The 18,018-nt window shown below is 43.8% G+C and overlaps 1 pseudogene; it reads left to right on the forward strand.

The window, feature by feature from the left end:
* The first annotated feature begins 7,163 nt into the window (after nucleotides 1-7,163).
* On the forward strand, nucleotides 7,164-8,023 carry LOC129147201 (putative methyl-CpG-binding domain protein 3-like 5; annotated as a pseudogene).
* Nucleotides 8,024-18,018: the final 9,995 nt, after the last annotated feature.

An 18,018-nucleotide genomic window follows, 5' to 3' on the forward strand; every position in this document is an offset into this window, starting at 1 on the left:
GCTCCGGACTGCGCTAAATCCCAGTTCCAAGTGCACTGAACCCCAGTTCCAAGGGAGACCCTGGGAACCCAGGCTCATAGGGGGGGAATCTGGGCTGTAAGGTGGAAACTCAGGGGAGCAGCGAAAGGCAGAGCTCAGGAGGCGCGCACGTGAATATGCGCAGTGGACTGGGCCACTGGATTGCCCTAGTGGGAAGGAGACAAAAGCTCCGGACTGTGCTGAACCCCAGTTCCAGGTGAGACCCTGGGAATCCAGGCTCATACTGGGGGAATCTGGGCTGTCTGAACCCCAGTTCTGACTGCACTGAACCCCAGTTCTGGGCAAGAATCTGTGAATCCAGATTCTTTGGAGGAGAGACTAGACTGTCTGGCAGCAGGTGAAACTTGAGGGCGCCTTTCTCTCAGAGGTGCTTGCAGTGAGTACCGAGGGCCCAGGAACCTCATAGGGCGGGACTGACGGGGAAGCCAAGGCTGTCAGCTCCACCCTGAAACTCCGCCTCATCCAAGCTAAGCACAGAGGTTTTTGCAAATTTGCAAGTCTAGTCGAATAAGGCTGTCTCCCGGTAGACACAGCTGATCCTCACAGCCAATTAGCCTGGAGGTCAACTCCTCCCACTGATACCAACAACAATCAAGACTTAACTACAACAAGGCTGTACACACAATCCATAAAGGGGTGCACCAAGAGTGTCCACCTCAGGTAACTGGGGAGGCCAAGCCACTGGCCCATATAGGACACCTAGCACACAAAGCTACCCTACCAACTCAGGGAAGCAGCGAAAATGCCAAGACAAAGAAACAGATCACAAACGAAAGAAATGGAGGAAAACAAACGACTGGAGATAGAGTTCAAAACCACGGTTATAAGGTTTTTCAAGAATTTCCTAGAAAAGGCCGATAAATTTAGCGAGACCCTCAAGGGTATGAGAGAGACCCTTGAGGATATGGGAAAGGACCAACTAGAAATTAAACATACACTGACTGAAATAAAAAATATTATACAGAGACCCAACAGCAAACTAGAGGAATGCAAGAATCAAGTCAAAGATTTGAAATACAAAGAAGCAAAAATCACTCAACTGGAAAAGCAAAAAGAAAAAAGAATCCAAAAATTTGAAGATAGTATAAGAAGCCTCTGGGACAACTTCAAGCGTACCAACATCAGAACCATGGGGGTGCCAGAAGAGAGAGAGCAAGATACTGAAAACCTACTTGAGGAAATAATGACCGAAAACTTCCCCCACCTGGTGAAAGAAACAGACTTACAAGTCCAGGAAGCGCACAGAACCCCAAACAAAAGGAATCCAAAGAGGACCACACCAAGACACATCATAATTAAAATGCCAACAGCAAAAGACAAAGAGAGAATATTAAAAGCAGCAAGAGAAAAACAGTTAATCACCTACAAGGGAGCACCCATAAGATTGTCAGCTGATTTCTCAACAGAAACTATGCAGGCCAGACGGGAGTGGCAAAGTGATGAATAACAAGAACCTACAACCAAGAGTACTCTACCAAGCCAACCTGACATTCAGAATTGAAGGTCAGCTAAAGAGCTTCACAGATAAGAAAAAGCTAAAGGAGTTCATCAACACCATACCAGTATTATATAAAATGCTGAAAGGTATTCTTTAAGAAGAAGAGGAAAAAAAAGGTAAAAATTATGAACAATAAATACATATCAACAAGTGAATCTAAAAATCAAGTGAATTAAAAATCTGATGAACAGAATATACTGGTGATTATAATAGATCAGGGGCATAGAAAGGGAGTGGACTGACAACTCTCAGGGGGAAAAGGGTGTGGGGAGTTTGGGAAGAGACTGGACAAAAATCATACACCTATGGATGAGGACAGTGTGGGGGAGGTAAGGGAAGAGGGTGAGATGGGAACCAGGTGGAGGGGAGCTATGGGGGAAAAAAAGAGGAGCAACTGTAATAATCTGAACAATAAAGATTTATTAAATTAGAAAAAAAGAATGAGTGACTGTGAATTCGTGTTTCATTAATGGAATGGAACATGAACTCCCATTAGTTGACCACAATAGTCATGTACTTTATGCACATTGTATATTTCAACCACCAATCTTTTAAGGTTGGAATGATTATAACCATTGTATGGATGATGACAATGAAGTTAAACAAGTTTATCGCCCCCGCCTCCAACGAATACTTAACAACATGAGCATGATGGATTAAAATTAACGTTTATTCAATTCTCAATAATCTTTCTTTTTTCTGTATCAAAATAACTCTACATGATTACATTTGTACAATGGTAAATTTATATGACTTTTATACCATACTTTGTTTATATTATGATATATATATTATTTATATTATCACACTGGTTTTTTTATATTAGGATTGTCTCCTTATATTGACTTTCTTTTTAACTAGTACTAAAACACATTTCTATTCAATATGAAACTATTAAAAGAAAATAAATCTCAGTATTATTGTAGACAAATAATCTTTACCATCTTTCATCTATTTTTATTATACCATTGCTATACATAATTATTTTTGTAAATATAAAATATTTAATTTAATTGTGAATATCTGAATTTAATATTATATTTTATTTCTACTTATTCAATGGGCAACCACAATATTGCTCTGATGGATATGTGCCCATGTCTTAAACAAATTGAAAATAAATTTAAATTTAACCTGATATAGCTTAGTTGTCTTTGTCAAATTAAAATATAAATTTTAGAGACCAATTTTTACTATGTTTAGAAGTCATCAATAGAGCAGAAAAGCATAAATTTATTTGTCAAGGAATCCTTCACAGAACACATGCTTTACACCAGGCGTCCTCAAACTACCGCCCGCAGGTGTTTTTGCCGTTTTGTTTTTTTACTTCAAAATAAGATATGTGCAGTGTGCATAGGAATTTGTTCATAGTTTTTTTTAAACTGTAGTCCGGCCCTCCAATGGTCTGAGGGACAGTGAACTGTCCCCTGTTTAAAAAGTTTGAGGACCCCTGCTTTACACACTGTAGCAATAAGGGAACTCATCACTGTCTTGAAAAATAGATGAATAAAATCTCTCGTTTATTGTTTCTCTGCCAAATTCACTGGACCAGCAAAGTAAAAAACTACAACTGTTGTGGAGCGGATGCGAGCGAATGACCACTGGAGCCCAGACCAAATTAAAATTTAGGGAGCCTTTATTAGCCGGGCGGCCAGACGACGCGACGACATGGTGACTGCTCTGCCATTCTCCACGCAGGGAGACCAGAGCGCAGCAGCGACCCTTTGTGTAGGACCACTTTTAAGCACATTAACCACATCCGGTTTTTGCAGAACAAGTAACCCAAACAAAACAGTTTTTCCCAAGCAACGTCAGGATCATGCCCATGACGACCATGTTATTCACAGGGTCATCCTGTTCTCCAGAAAGCTGACAGTGTTCTGTGAAAGAAGGCCTACGTGCTGGAAAGGGGCCATGAGACCATATCTCAAGGCCTGGCCTGATGTCAGCACTGACAACTCTATCTGGGACATAGTCCACGGCCTCTCTGGAAGCATGCTCAAACATTCCCACTCTCTAACACAACAAAGCAGTTGCACAAATCTTGGTTGATTCAAAGAAAAACAGAGTTTAAATTTTTTATTAAGCCCTTTGATTACCAATAGTTTTATTAAACTTCTTATTAAGCCTTTTGATTATCATAATGTAAATACTTCTTGATGACCTTGTGATATAGATTTGCAAAATTATATTGCCTCTATTATAAATGAGAGTCATTTAAAGGACATAGAGGAAAGTATGGCAATATATCTACAAAGATTAAGATATTCAGTAATAGTATGATTTTGCTGATATTGATTTTCCTCAAGAATGTTATAATTAAAAGATACAATGCATTTAATGTTTAATTACAACTTTTTTCAAGGCTAATATTTAAAATGTACATATTTCACAAATACTAAATATATTTCTAGCCAGGTAGCTCAGCTGGTTGTGGTGTCATCCCGTCAGGGCACATTCAAGAATCAACCAACGATACATAAATAAGTGGAACAACAAATTGATGTTTCCCTCTCTCTCACTCTCCTCTCTGTCTTTCTTTCTCCCTCTCTCCTGCTCTCTCCCTCCCTTTCTCCATTTAAAATCAATAAAGAAGAAAAAGAGGAAAACAATGGGGAAAATTAAGGAGACAAAGGCACTGAAAAAAATTTTTTTGATTACATTACAAATTTTAATATATGGAGACCTATTGTTATCTATATTTACTTATAGTTTATTGTAAAAGAATAAAAGGTAACCTACAATTGTGAATATCTTATAAGTTCCATTTTTGGAAGTGTTTGAAAGATTAATCTGATTATAGTTTTTTATATTATTTCAAAATGAACATCTGGATATTAATGCATTTTAAAAGGAAGAACAATACTAAACTTTGGAATACTTGTTTTAGTGTCTTGACACCTTTAAGGCTTTATTATTGTTAAAGTTCTCAGAAACCTAGATGCCTTCCAGATATTAGGTTTTCTGGCTCCACTGGGTAGGCAACTCTGTTTGTTATGCTGTTTGCAATCTTTTAAGTATCTATATGTGGTGGTTAATTTGATTGGTCTAAGGGTGCCCAGGTAGCTGGTAAAATATTATTTCTGGGTATGTCTGTGAGGCTGTTTTCATCCTTTAAATTGGTAGACAGAGTAGAGAAGATTGCCCTCACCATTACAAGTGAGCATAATCCAATCCACTGAGGGCCTGGATATATATATATATCAACCAATGTTTTATTGGTTCTATTCCCCATAGAAACCTGACTAATTCTGATTTTGGTGCCAAGAGTGTTTCTAGAGGAACACAATTTTAAGGATAAAGTTTTTTAATTGGTTCTAGATTTTCTGGAATTGGTCCTCTAATCTAATTAGACTTAAAGATGCTAATGATTCTATCTCCAGCAGTGAAGAGGGCCCCGATAGCCTATAGCTTGAACTGTTTATAGAGATATGCAAAATATCTGCATTGGTCACTCCTCATCAACACTTAGCAAGGAGCTGCGTAACTCCGTACGTGACACTTTTGAACGTTTTGGAACACTAAGAAATATGACATTGGCCCCTAAGGCCTCTGGACAAAGTGCTAAAATAACAGGATGAGCTCAGGTATCTGAATTCTCAGCTTAAGCTAGGAGCTTCCCTCCAGAATCCATAGGGCTGACTCTTGAGAAAACCCAGTGCAGGATCTCATCCTGTGATTGGCTGAATTATAATGCAAGCTGAGCTCCCAGTCCCCTAAGGTGTCTATGTTAAAAGGAGGGCGTTGATTGGGGGGGTGGGGGAGAATGGGGTTCTTTAAGTTGCACTGGGGATGTGTGGGAGGATCCTGCTGAAGCTGGGGTCATTGAGTCCTAAATTATGAATCTTCTTTGCAAGGAGGTCTCCTGACCCTCAGGGGTAGGGGTCCTTCCATTTCTGTCTGAGAGGTTCATTCTGCTTTGCCAGAAAAAAAACAGTCATGGCCTCTCCTGAGACAGTTGCTATGAAAACAATGGGAGTGATCCTCACAACCCACCCCACCACCCCTCTGTGCTTCTAGACCTTTACTAGACTTAAGTCCCACAGGACCCTAAAGGTGAGCTAGAAAGTGTGACTCACAAAGTGAGCTACACCCCAAAAGAACTACTTGAGTTTTCTAATTCATGCAAGCAGAAATCAGTGGACACCGTGGGAATGGATGTAAGGGTAGGGGCCACCACTGTCTTGCTTCCTGTTTAGTTGTGGTACCGTCTCCAGAACTTAGAAGATGCTCAATTTCTGGAATAATTGAGTGATTGCTAAAAATAAAATAAATTTTTCTTGCTGCCATTTAATATCTGTATTATATATCCATGTATATGGCTTTCTTACCTGCTTGCCCAGAAGTAGAGTCTAAAGGTTAGAGAGTAGGAATTTTTGATACAGAAAAGGGAGGGGCGCATTGGCGGGGAGAGCAGGGAGAACCAGAGAGGCCATGAACTATGCCCCAGATAGAGTTGTCAGTGCTGACACCAGGCCAGGCCTTGAGATACAATCTCATGGCCCCTTCCCAGCACGTAGGCCTTCTTTCACAGAACACTGTCAGCTTTCTGGAGAACAGGATGACCCTGTGAATAACATGGTCATCAATGACATGATCCTGATGTAGCTTAGAAAAAACTGTTTTGTCTTGGGTTGCTTGCTCTTCAAAAATAGAATGTGGTTAATGTGCTTAAAAGCGGTCCTACACAAAGGGTTGTGGCTGCTCTCTGGACTTCCTGTGTGGAGAAAGGCAGAGCAGTCACTGGCCTGCTGGCTGGCTAATAAAGGCTCCCTAAATTTTAATTTGGTCTGGGCTCCAGTGGTCGTTCACTCGCATTCGCGCCACAACAAAGGAAAGAGGAAGTGGTAAGTCATTTGAAAGCTGTCAGCAATCAACATCAAAACTGGAGTCAGACTCTTTATTACATCTATTTATTTTTATTATAATTATTTTAGAATCCATGTGTTTTCCTCACTTGACCTACAACACTACAGCTTTGCTACTTATGTCTGAATATTAGCACCAATTGTGATAGGTAGCATGGAATAGGTTCTCAACAATGTCAAATAAATGAGTAAAACAACTATTTAATAGTCAGAGGCATACACATTCTGAGAGCAGAAATGGCTCTGAAACAGTTTTAGGGAAGTTATTTCAAGGGTGGGAAATAAGATAACTCCATGGCAAGTGAAGCTTTTTATCATAAAAGAGGAATCTGTTGTGAATACATGGAAAATGTAACCACAGGCAAGAAACACACACACACACACACACACACACACACACACGCCAAAGTCAGAAAGAAATAGAGAGCATAAAATAGTGGTTGCAAGGGGCTGTGGGTGTGTGTGGGGAAAATGGGGAGATGTTGGTCAAAGGGTACAAATTCAGCTGTTAGATAAATAATCTCTGGGGGGGGGGTCTAATTACAGCATGGTGACTATAATTAACAGTAGTGTATTATATACTTGAAAGTTGTTGAGAGAGTAGATTATAAATGTTATACAAACACACAATGGTAATATGTGAGGGGATATAGGTTCACTAACCCTGTGGTAATCATTTTGCAGTACATGTGTATCACATCATCTGTTTTTAAGCTAAGATTTAGGGGTACACAATAGCCAACAAGTACTTTGTCATGATGTCAGTGCTGGTGTGTGCTGCTTATCATTACACATACAGACCAACTAAAACATTTTTACAAAGTATTTATGTCCAGACTCTCCTTCCTGGTATTTAATTTTTAAATTTTTAATTTTTTATCACTTAGTTTCATTTCCCCCCAGATATTTTAAATCATTGACCAAGAGTGAGGTCTCGGCAGTTTCCAGCAAGCCACAGACTGTCTGCATCTCAGGAGTGGGTCAGCAAGACAACTCTGCAGCCACGGGGGAACCTGGATTGATCTGGAAGACAAACCAGTCCTTTCTGGGAAAGCTCCAAAGTAATATGATTCCCCAGACTTTAGTCAAGAAGAGACACGCATTTTATCCAAGACCAAGCGGAAATGTCGCGAAAGGTCTGAACTTGACCTAGAGGCTGACCAGCTGCATGTTCAAGAGTCCAGTCCCAAGGATAACGCCCATCCCCACAATACAGTCAGGCACAGGCAGCAGGAGACCTGGGAGAAGCCCCAGCAAATCTGTGCCTGAAGGAGACAGGGTCTCCAGGCCTGCAGCCATGAAGGAGAACTTTTAAGTATTTCCGATGTCATAGGTACCATGAAGATAATTGCACCGGGAAGTGTGGGTGAAGCCCTGGTCCTGGGTCTCTACACACCAGCTCTGAGCTCACCGCAGCACAATTTTTAAATTGGGCAGAGATGATCCCAGGAGCAGGTCTCTGTGGCCCGCAGCTTCTCTGCAGGCAACCAGTTCCCCATGGAGATATCCAGAGACAGACTCTGAAAGTGAAAAAAGCAAGAGGGAGACAAGTGTGGCTTTGAGAGCAGACAGGCTGGCCAGGGAGGCAGAGAGCCAGGAGCCAAGAAGAATGTTGTAAAAACCGAAGGAAAATTAGGAGGAAATTGTACTGAAAAAGTCCAGCAGTCTGGCTTTGGGAAATGGTTCATTGAGAAAACCCTCAGCATACTTGTTTCCTTTCATGTCAATTCTGTTTCTTGCTCTAAGACCCTGATGCTCTGTTGTATTAAAATTACATGTTATTAAACTTTTGAAGGATGAAAAAAAAGTAAGGCCCAGACTTGAACATTTTTGAAAAGTCCCTAGGGACTATGTGCACAACCAGGATCAAGATGTTTTAATTCAGTTTATGAAACTTATATCTTACCCATCATGCTGAAAACGCTTGTCTGAATATACAAGGACCCATCCTGAATTTGAAGGAAAGAAATTGATGTAGGCAATCACTTAGACATAAAATGATGGCCTTTTAACATATATCCTATCTAATAAAAGAATAATATTCAAATTAACCATCACTCTGCTACACCCACCAGCCAATCAGGAGCGAGTATGCAAATTAACCCCAATGATGGCTGCGGCCACTGAACGAGCAGGAGGGAGGCTTGGGTTTCCCCGGCGATGGAGGAAGCCAAGCTTTTCGCACATCCTGGCCGGCTGAGGCCTCCACTCCAGGCTACAAAGTTTCAATTATAGAAGATAAATAAATCCCAACAGAAATGGCTGCCACCACCGAGCAAGCAGAAGGCTTGGCTTCACTCTAGGCTACAAAGTTTCCATTGTAGAAGATAAATAAATCCCAGATACCAGGGCCTCTGCTTGGGTTGCCGGGTGGCGTGGCCCACCTGCAAACCACCACAGGTCCCTCACCCAGGCCTCCCCATCCCCCAAGGGAACCCCCATCCTGATTTGGGACAAACCAGCTGGACCCCACCCATGCACCAGGCCTCTATCCTACCTAATAAAAGGGTAATATGCAAATAACCATCACTCCACTACGCCCATGATTGGGCCTGCGGGAGGCTGGGGGGCGGGACTCGGGGTGGCCTATCGGCAGTTGAGAAGATCAAGATGGCGGTGCCCAGTCCTCTTAGTTCTGGGCATCCGGGGAGGTGAGGCGGGGCCTCCCAGTGGCTCCTGGGGGTCCCTGGGGAGATCAGCAACCCGGGAGGGGGGGCGTGGCTAGCCCGCCCAGCCGCTCCCGGGGGTCCCTGGGGAGATCGTGGCCCCCGGGGGGCATGGCCAGGCCCACCCAGTTGCTCCTGGGGGTCCCTGGGGAGATCAGCAACCCGGGAGGGGGGGCATGGCTAGCCCGCCCAGCCGCTCCCGGGGGTCCCTGGGGAGATCGTGGCCCCCGGGGAGCATGGCCAGGCATGCCCAGCCGCTCCCAGGGGTCCCTGGGAAGATCAGCAACAAGGGGGGCATGGCAGGACTGCCCAGCCCCTCTCCCGGGGGTCCCTGGGGAGATCGGCACCCCGGGGAGGTGAGGTGGGACCCGCCCAATTGCTCCCGGGGTCCCTGGGAACATTGCATGCATGGGGTTGCTGAGACCCAGACCAGGCCTCTGGCCACAGATTCATAGCTTTGCGGAAACCTAGGGCAGGGATCTGCCTCATCTGCAGAGAGACAGAGGTTCTGCAGTGCCCCCAAAACATGGGTGGGCCCAGCCAGGGATCAAAGGGCATGGAAGGACTCCTGGCAGAGGGGCAAGGACCCTCACCCCTGAGGCGGGGGTTGAGGGGTGGAGCCACCTCAGTGAAGGGGTGCTGCAACTGCAGGGTAATGGACTGACTGATGTGATTCAGAGAAGCTCCCAGTGCTAATGGGCCTCGCTCAGGCGGCCTTCATACTTCAGAGGCAGTGACTCCTGCTCCTGCCTTGACCCAAAAGCAAGCTCGCTACACCCTGCCCCATAGCAGAGCATGCCTAGGCAGTGAGTGGGAAGCCTTCCACCTGCTTCAGAGAAGCGGGGTCAGTAAAGAATCGGGGGAGAGGAAAGAATGTGGAGCATCCCCAATGAAGAGGTGCTTGAGAAAGAGGTTCGGAAGCCTGACTGGAAGGTTTGTTCTGTTTGCCAGGCAACTGCCCCTTAGGAAGTGCAAAGAGCATGGCTCTGAGGGATTCCTGTGTGCTGAGTCAAGTTCCACAGCCAACTGGAATTGGCCTCAGTTTCCTGGTCTGTAAAATGGATGAAGCGTGTCCCAGTGCCTTCACTGAGCTTTGATGGCCAATTGAGATACTATATAAAGAAAATGAGGGAAGAAGTGAGAAAGAAAAGGAAGGACAAAAAACACAAAAGAAAGACTGAAAGGAACCTGTAAACCCATTGTCACTTAAATAGGGACTATAGTCAGTAGTGTTGTAATGATGGTATGATGCCAGGTGGGTACTAGAAATATCGGGGAACACTTTGTAAAGTATATGATTGTCTAACCATTATTCTGTAACTAATATAAAACCTGAAACCAATAAAAAATAATGTTGAATGTAAAGAAATGAAAATTGGAGTGAAATTTTTATAAATTTCAAATTTTAAATAAAAGCTGTAAAGGAAGGGGAGAACAAAAATAGTGTTTTTCATTTTACCACTTCATTAAAAAGACAGTTGTCTTCATATGGTGCTTTTATACTTTTCTAAGTCATTATCTCATTTTAATTTCCGGGCAACTTAAAGACAAGATAAGTATTCCCTCCACTATTCAAAGAAAGGAAATCTTGGTGTCTGGTCCTAATGATTCAATTGACAAGCCCTTGTTGTAAAGCAGGGTTAGTAAAATTTTCTGTGCAGGGTCATATCTATACTAATAAAAGCCTTGGAGGTGATCAGGCCAGCAGGGGAGGGTATTTGGGGGCAATCAGGCCTGCAGAGGAGCAGTTAGGGGCCAATCAGGCCAGCAAGGAAGCAGTTAGGAGGCAATCAGGCAGGTAGGTGAGTGGTTAGGAGCCAGCGGTCCTGGGTTGTGAGAGGGATGTCCAACTGCAGGTTTAGGCCCGATTCCACAGGGATCGGGCCTAAACCTGCAGTTGGACATCCCCCAAGGGGTCCCATATTAGAGAGGGTGCAAGCTGGGCTGAGGGACACCCTCCCCAGTGCATGAATTTCGTGCACCGGGTCTCTAGTCCTATCTAATAAAATAGTAATATGCAAATTGACAATCACTGTAACACACAAGATGGCTGCCCCTATGTGGTCAAAGATCCTGCCTCCATGTGGACACAAGATGGCCACCACAAGATGGACAGCAGGGGAGGGCAGTTGGGAGGGACCACGCCTGCAAGGGAGGGCAGTTGGGGGCGATCAAGCTTGCATGGGAGGGCAGTTAGGGGTGACCAGACCGGCAGAGGAGGGAAGTTGGGGGCTGGGCCTGCAGGGAAGGGCAGTTGGGGGGGACCCAGGCCTGCAGGGGAGAGCAGTTGGGGGGGACAGGCCTGCAGGGGAGGGCAGTTAGGGGTGACCAGGCCTGCAGGGGAGGGCAGTTAGGGGCCTCTAGTATATATATTTTTTTAAATTGATTTCAGAAAGGAAGGGAGAGGGAGAGAGATATAGAAACATCAACGATGAGAGAAAATCATTGATTGGCTGTCTCCTGCACACCCTTTACTGGGGATTGAGCCCAAAACCAGGGTATGTGCCCTTGACCAGAATCGAACCCAGGACTCTTCATTCCACAGGCCAATGCTCTATCTACTCAGCCAAACTGAATAGGGCAAGAAACATTTCTAATATTAAGTAAATGCAGCATATTCATGATGGCCAAGACATGGAAAGAACTGTGTCCTTCAGCAGAGGATTGGATAAAGAAGATGTGGCACACGTATCCTATGGAATATTACTCAGCATAAGAAAAGATGAAATACTGCCATTTTGTGCCAACATGGATGGACTTTGAGAATATTCTGCTAAGTGAAATAAGTCAGTCAGACAAAAGCTAACACCATATGAATTCACTCATATGTGGGATATAAAACTGAGACTCACAGACACAGACAACTGTATGGTGGTTACCAGAAGGAATGGGGTGGGTGGTAGTAAAAGGTAAAGAGAGCCAAATATATGGTGATAGAAGATTAAACTTTGAGTGGTGGACACACAATGCAGGATACAGATCATGTATCATAGAAATGTACACTTGAAACCTATATGATCCTATTAACCAATGTCATCATAGTAAATGTAATAAAAATGTCTCTTCCTATCTCTTCTTTTAATATTGGCAAGCATGAGGGTACTTTGCTTTTGAATCAGTATGGAAGCATTTATGCTTCAAATGAGGCAGCGATATTCTCCTGTACCTAATCAGTTGTTTCTGAAGGCAATTACTATCCTATCTAATAATAGAGTAATATGCAAATTAACTCCGCGACAAAAATGGCGGCGCCCATGGCCACAAGATGGCGGCGCCCAGTCCTCTCAGGCCCACCGAAGCCCCCCAGTCCCAGAGAGGGTTACCGCTGAGAGCAGGCAGCATGTGACTTGGGCTGTTGGCCTGGGAGGGTCCCGAATACCCCTGGCTGATCTGCTCCCAGCCACGGCCCTGGCCTTGGCCTGGAGGGCTGCTGCCGCTTCCCCCCACCCCCCACATCGCTCCCAGCTGTGACCTGGCTGTAGCCTGGGAGACTGCGAACAACCCCCGCGTGATCTGCTCCCAGCCGTGACCCAGGCAGTGGCCTGGGAGAAGGCGCACACGCCCCAGCATGATCTTCTCCCAGTCACGACCTGGGTAGTGGCCTGGGAGGCCACGCGTACCTCCCCCCACCTCCCCCCGCACAATCTGCACCCAGCTTCGACCAGGGCATTGGCTTGGGAGGCTGCGTGCACTTCCCCCCACCTTCCCTCCCCCCGCCCCCCGCCCAATCTTCTCAAAGCCGCAACCTGGGCAGTGGCCTGCGAGACAATGCACACCCCCAGCATGATCTGCTCCCAGCTGAGACCAGGGCAGTGGCCTGGGAGAAGGCACACACTCCCCCATGTGATCTCCCACATGATCTGCTCCCAGTTGAGACCCAGGTCCCAACTTGAGACCCACGATCTGGGAGCAGATCGTGGGGGTGGGGGAGGTGCACACAGTCTCCCAGGCCACTGCCCAGGTCGAGGCTGGGAGCAGGGGAGCGCATTTGGGGATGACCGGGCTTTCAGGGGAGGGCAGTTGGGGATGATCAGGCTGGCATGGGAACAGTTAGACATATATCAGGCTGGCAGGGGAGTGGTTAGGGGGTGATCAGGCTGGCAGGCAGAAGCAGTTAGGGGTAATCAGGCAGGCAGACGAGCAGTTGGGAGCCAGCAGTCCCGGATTGTGAAAGGGATGTCTGTCTGTTTTTAAACAGGCAGTCGGACATCCCCCGAGGGGTCCCAGATTGGAGAGGGTGCAGGTTGAGCTGAGGGACACCCCCCACCAGTGCATGAATTTCATGCACCGGGCCTCTAGTTAGAAAATAAAAAACACAGTAAATCCCTGTCCATATTGGGAAAGATAGCAACAGCAAGTGTTGTTAAAATACAAAATAAACTGTGCTTTCCTACCTGGTTTGGCACAATCTCTTTGAGAGAATGTGTTGGCAATAAGTATTAAAGCTAAATGTATGTATACAAAAATTCTATTTTAAGGTATATGCTCAAATTAAGTGTGCTTTCACCAAAATGTATGCTCAATAACGTAAATAACAGCATGTTTATAATAGCTCTAAAGTGGAAGCAACACAAGTGTCCATCAACAAGAGAATGGATAAGTACATTGTGGATGAATTAGAACACTGAGTACTATACAGCAGTAAAAATGAACCAATTATTTTATAAGCCGTAGTGTGAATAGATCATTCTAATGTAATGTTTAATAAAATAACCCAGATGCGGCGGGCACCAGCAGGCAGCAGCGCAGGCGGCAGTGTCACGTGGGCACCCTGCCCCCTTGGCCGCTGCCAATTATTGAACATTTTAGTATAGTTCTGGTCTCAGTTCTAGATATACAAAAACATAATCACTTACTGCCTTTCCTCCAGGCAGTTTATTTTTGGAATGTGGGTCTCAAAGATAGTTTGGAATTGGAAAAAAAAAAAAGACTTAAAAGTAATTTTTCCAAAATCAGTTGATGGAAGCTCAGAAGAATCAGTATAAATTTCCGTATGCCCAGATTGTGAGAGAAAAGCAGGCAGGGAAGCACTGTAAGTGCCCACTCCAGACCAACAACAAGATCGTCCCAGGCTAGAGCTCTGGAATGATCTTTTAAGGCACGTAACAACCTAACAACTGCTATTTTATGAGCACCAGCCAATCAGAACAGATGTCAGACAGAGACAATGATGCCCCTCCTGGTATATGCAGTGCAGATGGAACTAAAGCATACCACCTGCTCATCCCGAGGGCTGGGAAATATCCATTTCAATGTACATCTTTTATGCGGATAACATCTCTCACCGTCTTCTTATGCTCAGGCAGGTTCAACTGCCTTTATGCTAGTTGGTAATACACTGTGTTAAGGTGCCAACTACTCATAATTTGTTCTCAGCCTGTACAATCTATTTTTCATTTTCTCTTCTTAGCCTTCAAACTTATCAATCCAAAGGTCTTTTTTTATCTGTATGTCAAGAATGCTAGGATTGAAGAAGTGGTTAAGAGCCAGGAGGTAAAATTTTACTGTTTCACCTCTAAGATCAAAAAGGGTTAAAATCGGACAAATACTTTTTTATAATTTAGTACTAAAAGTAAGATGTATATTTTACTGCTAACTGCTGCTTTTGAGCACAACACTTTACAAAAAGCTGGAACGGACAGTCTCTTTGGCTTTAAAACATTTTTTCACTTAGAAAATTAGTTTATAGTCTCATAAAAATACCTGTAATATTTAGAAAGACTCCACCATTTTGTGAGATGATCTAACCATTCCATGTTTGGAAGGTTCATTTTCTGAACTTTTCAAGATTAAAGTAGGCTGTAAATAGTATGCACTCTGAGATTACCAGCCAACTAGTACAGTACCAGTAATTTGTCTCTACATGCCAGTGAGGGTAACAATTCTAACTCAATTCACCTGGGGGAAGAAGAGAACCACAAAGAAACGCTTCTCAGCTGGAAAGAATACAGGAGTACCTCCCTTGTATTTGCTTCATTTATTGTGTTTTACAGGTGTTGTATTTTGTATGAATCAAGGCAGGAACCTCTACCAGCTAAAAGTGTATGACTCGCTTTATTGCGAGACTAACTTTATTATAGTATAGCGGTCTGGAACGAACCTGCAATATCTCTGAGGTACACCTGCTCACAGACCCAAAGGAGAAAAACCCAGCCTGGATTACACGCGTGCCCTGAAAAGGGTTGAATGCAATTGCAGAGGTTGATGGTGCTCCAGGAATACATGGAATAGAGATGGGTTTTCAGTGTTAGTCCCAAAAACAGGGATGTTAAAAAACTATCCTTGGAACTTGCAAGTACAGGCACACATAAATACATCACACACATAAAGGGCATTTACCATGATTTAATTTACTCCTGACACCCTTTATATAAAGAAGTATTTCCAGTGGGGAACTGACTGTGACAGCTACGTGTGGCATCGTCCAGTACCAAGCTGAGCAGTAGGGAACTGGGGAGGCAGCCATGTGGCAACGGTTTCTGGAATTCATTCTTTTGTTTTTTTGCAGAATGGTAGCAGAAGTGAAAAGTCTCAACTCCTGGTGAGGCAGAGGTTATTCAGTGGGTAAAATCAGCAGAAATACACAAGTAGATTTTTGTACCAGTGATTGCATACCAGGGATGTATGTTTGAGTCCACGAGGGTGTGTTTTTGTATTGGAATCCTTTATTTATTCAGCTGTGTTTTGGCATTGTATGCTCTATAGGTGGGAGGTATATCCAGTAAAAACATAATTTTTGCCACCTCCCTAAAAAAAGCAGATATTTCAATTTAATTCCACATGTATGTAGTTGAATGTAGGCAAACATTATTGTAGAGGGAGCAAAAATGAATTCTCTATCCCAGTGGTCAGCAAACTGCGGCTCTGCTGACTGAGTTTGCCGACCACTGCTAGACTAAATGTTACCATGTAGTTGGAAGCTGTGAGGATTAGGCAATTGTGGCATATTGTGTGCAAAGAGGTAAAGGGTAGTATCCCATAGAAACTCATTATCTTATGTGGCAGCTTTACCATCCCACCTATAAACAAATACAAATACACTAGAGTGATAGGAGGCAATATTGAAATGTTTTCAAAGATTGGCTGTGCTATGTGTGGGGGCTATCTGGGAGAACTTTTAAAAGAAAAAGAAATAAGGGAGATTTGAGGTATATTCTAAATAATTTTGCTACATTTCTGAATACTTTCCCCTCTCTATCTTGTTTGGTAAACTTCTTCTTAACAAACCTTGAGGATGAGATTGGCGATAAAAATCTTTATTGAAGAGAAGTGTGGGAAAGCTAAGTCAAAATCTGTGTGAGGAACTGAAATATTATTATAGGCCCACACCCATCTTAACATGTTCGCCCAAAGTGAAGCCAACAGAAACAACAACTAAAATCTGAAGCAAAGAGCCAGGAATCTACAATTGAGGAAAATGAGCAGGAAGAGGGAGGGGCTGGCGCAGGCCCAGAAGAACATCAGGTGAGAAGCTTCCGGCCTGTCGTTCTTTGATCAGCAGCCAGTGAGGTAGCCAGACCTCGGCCTCCAGTCCCCAGCTCCCACGGCTCTGCACAGGTAAGAATATAGGCTTGCCATCTACTACCTCAGTTTATCGCAGGGTAGCTTGCAATTCTAAATGAAAATCATGGTGCACTGTAGACTTCTAAGCAGAGTTTCACAATAACTGAGGTTGATAATGTACAAAGCAGATACACTTAACTTAGACAAACATATCACATAATTCTTGTGGCAGAGGATTCAGATTCAGTGTTTTTTGAGAATGGGATAAATGTAAGGTATGTAAACATTGCTTGGGGTACAGAATGAGGGAATGGTAAAAACAACAACAACAACAAAAAAAAAAAACAAACAAAAAACAAAACAAAAAAACAAGACCTGTTTCGATAATGTATTCCATGGTGCCCTGGAGTTTGTAGTGCAGGGTCGGGGCCACCTGTGCAGCAAACACTACCTGTGGCACCTGACAGAGGATACAAATATTTGAATGAAGTAGAAGAACTTTCTACTGATCCATTGTTGAAATATAGAATCACAAGTTTAGTAACCAAAACAAATACATCAATTTGATGCTTTTCATTGATACAGTCTGTCCAAACCATTAAACAAACAAAACCATTGAGGTTTTCTGTATTTTCAGTCTTTTCTGTAAGTATTGGTTTCTGCGTTATACGTGTGCCAATGAAGAAGACTGTGCTTACTTCAGTTATTTTATATTGCTTTAATTTTAGACCTTGCTTAAAGAAACATTTGGTTTACATTGGATTTGCGATTCTGGTGTCAAGTTGAAAAAAATATTTACCCAGTTTGAGGATCCTGTGATTTTTCATTTATGTTAGTTATTAAGCTATATTGCAACTTAAAATATTTCAGTGGTTTGTTACATCGTTTAGAGTAGGGAAAGTAGTCTGAAGTGATTAAATGATATGTTTTGAAAAGAAACTCCAAAGTAACCCAGTAATCACAGTGTAAATAGGACAAGCACACTTTTTGCTGAGCTATGTGGCACACCTGCGGGGCCACAGGTCAGCTGTGCGTGTGGATGTATGTTACCGCACGGGCACGGGTGCAGCTAATGGGACCCCATGTGGGCCGGGGAGTTGTTTTTGCATCCTTCCTACCATGACAGGTTTCCTGGAGGGGCAGAGAATGGCAAAAGGATGGCATGGTGAGAAGAGCAGACCGTTCAGGGACTGAAAGAGAAGCTGTAAGCAGGCAGTATTGAGTGTATCCGTCCTGGCAGAGCGGTGCAGGGGGAAGGCTCCGTGATGAGATTCTACCACAGTCCTGGACTCTCTCTTCTCATCGTCACTCCTCATCCTACCATGTAAGTCACAACTACACACACACATGAAAACAGAAGTGTAAAGCATATGTCTATATATAAAACAAATGTGTATGTACGTGTGTGCATGAGAGAGAGACTCTTAGTTGCCCTCTTTCTAAA

The sequence above is a fragment of the Eptesicus fuscus genome, chromosome 19 (genome assembly GCF_027574615.1).
Source record: "Eptesicus fuscus isolate TK198812 chromosome 19, DD_ASM_mEF_20220401, whole genome shotgun sequence".
In the NCBI taxonomy this organism is placed as follows: Eukaryota; Metazoa; Chordata; class Mammalia; order Chiroptera; family Vespertilionidae; genus Eptesicus; species Eptesicus fuscus.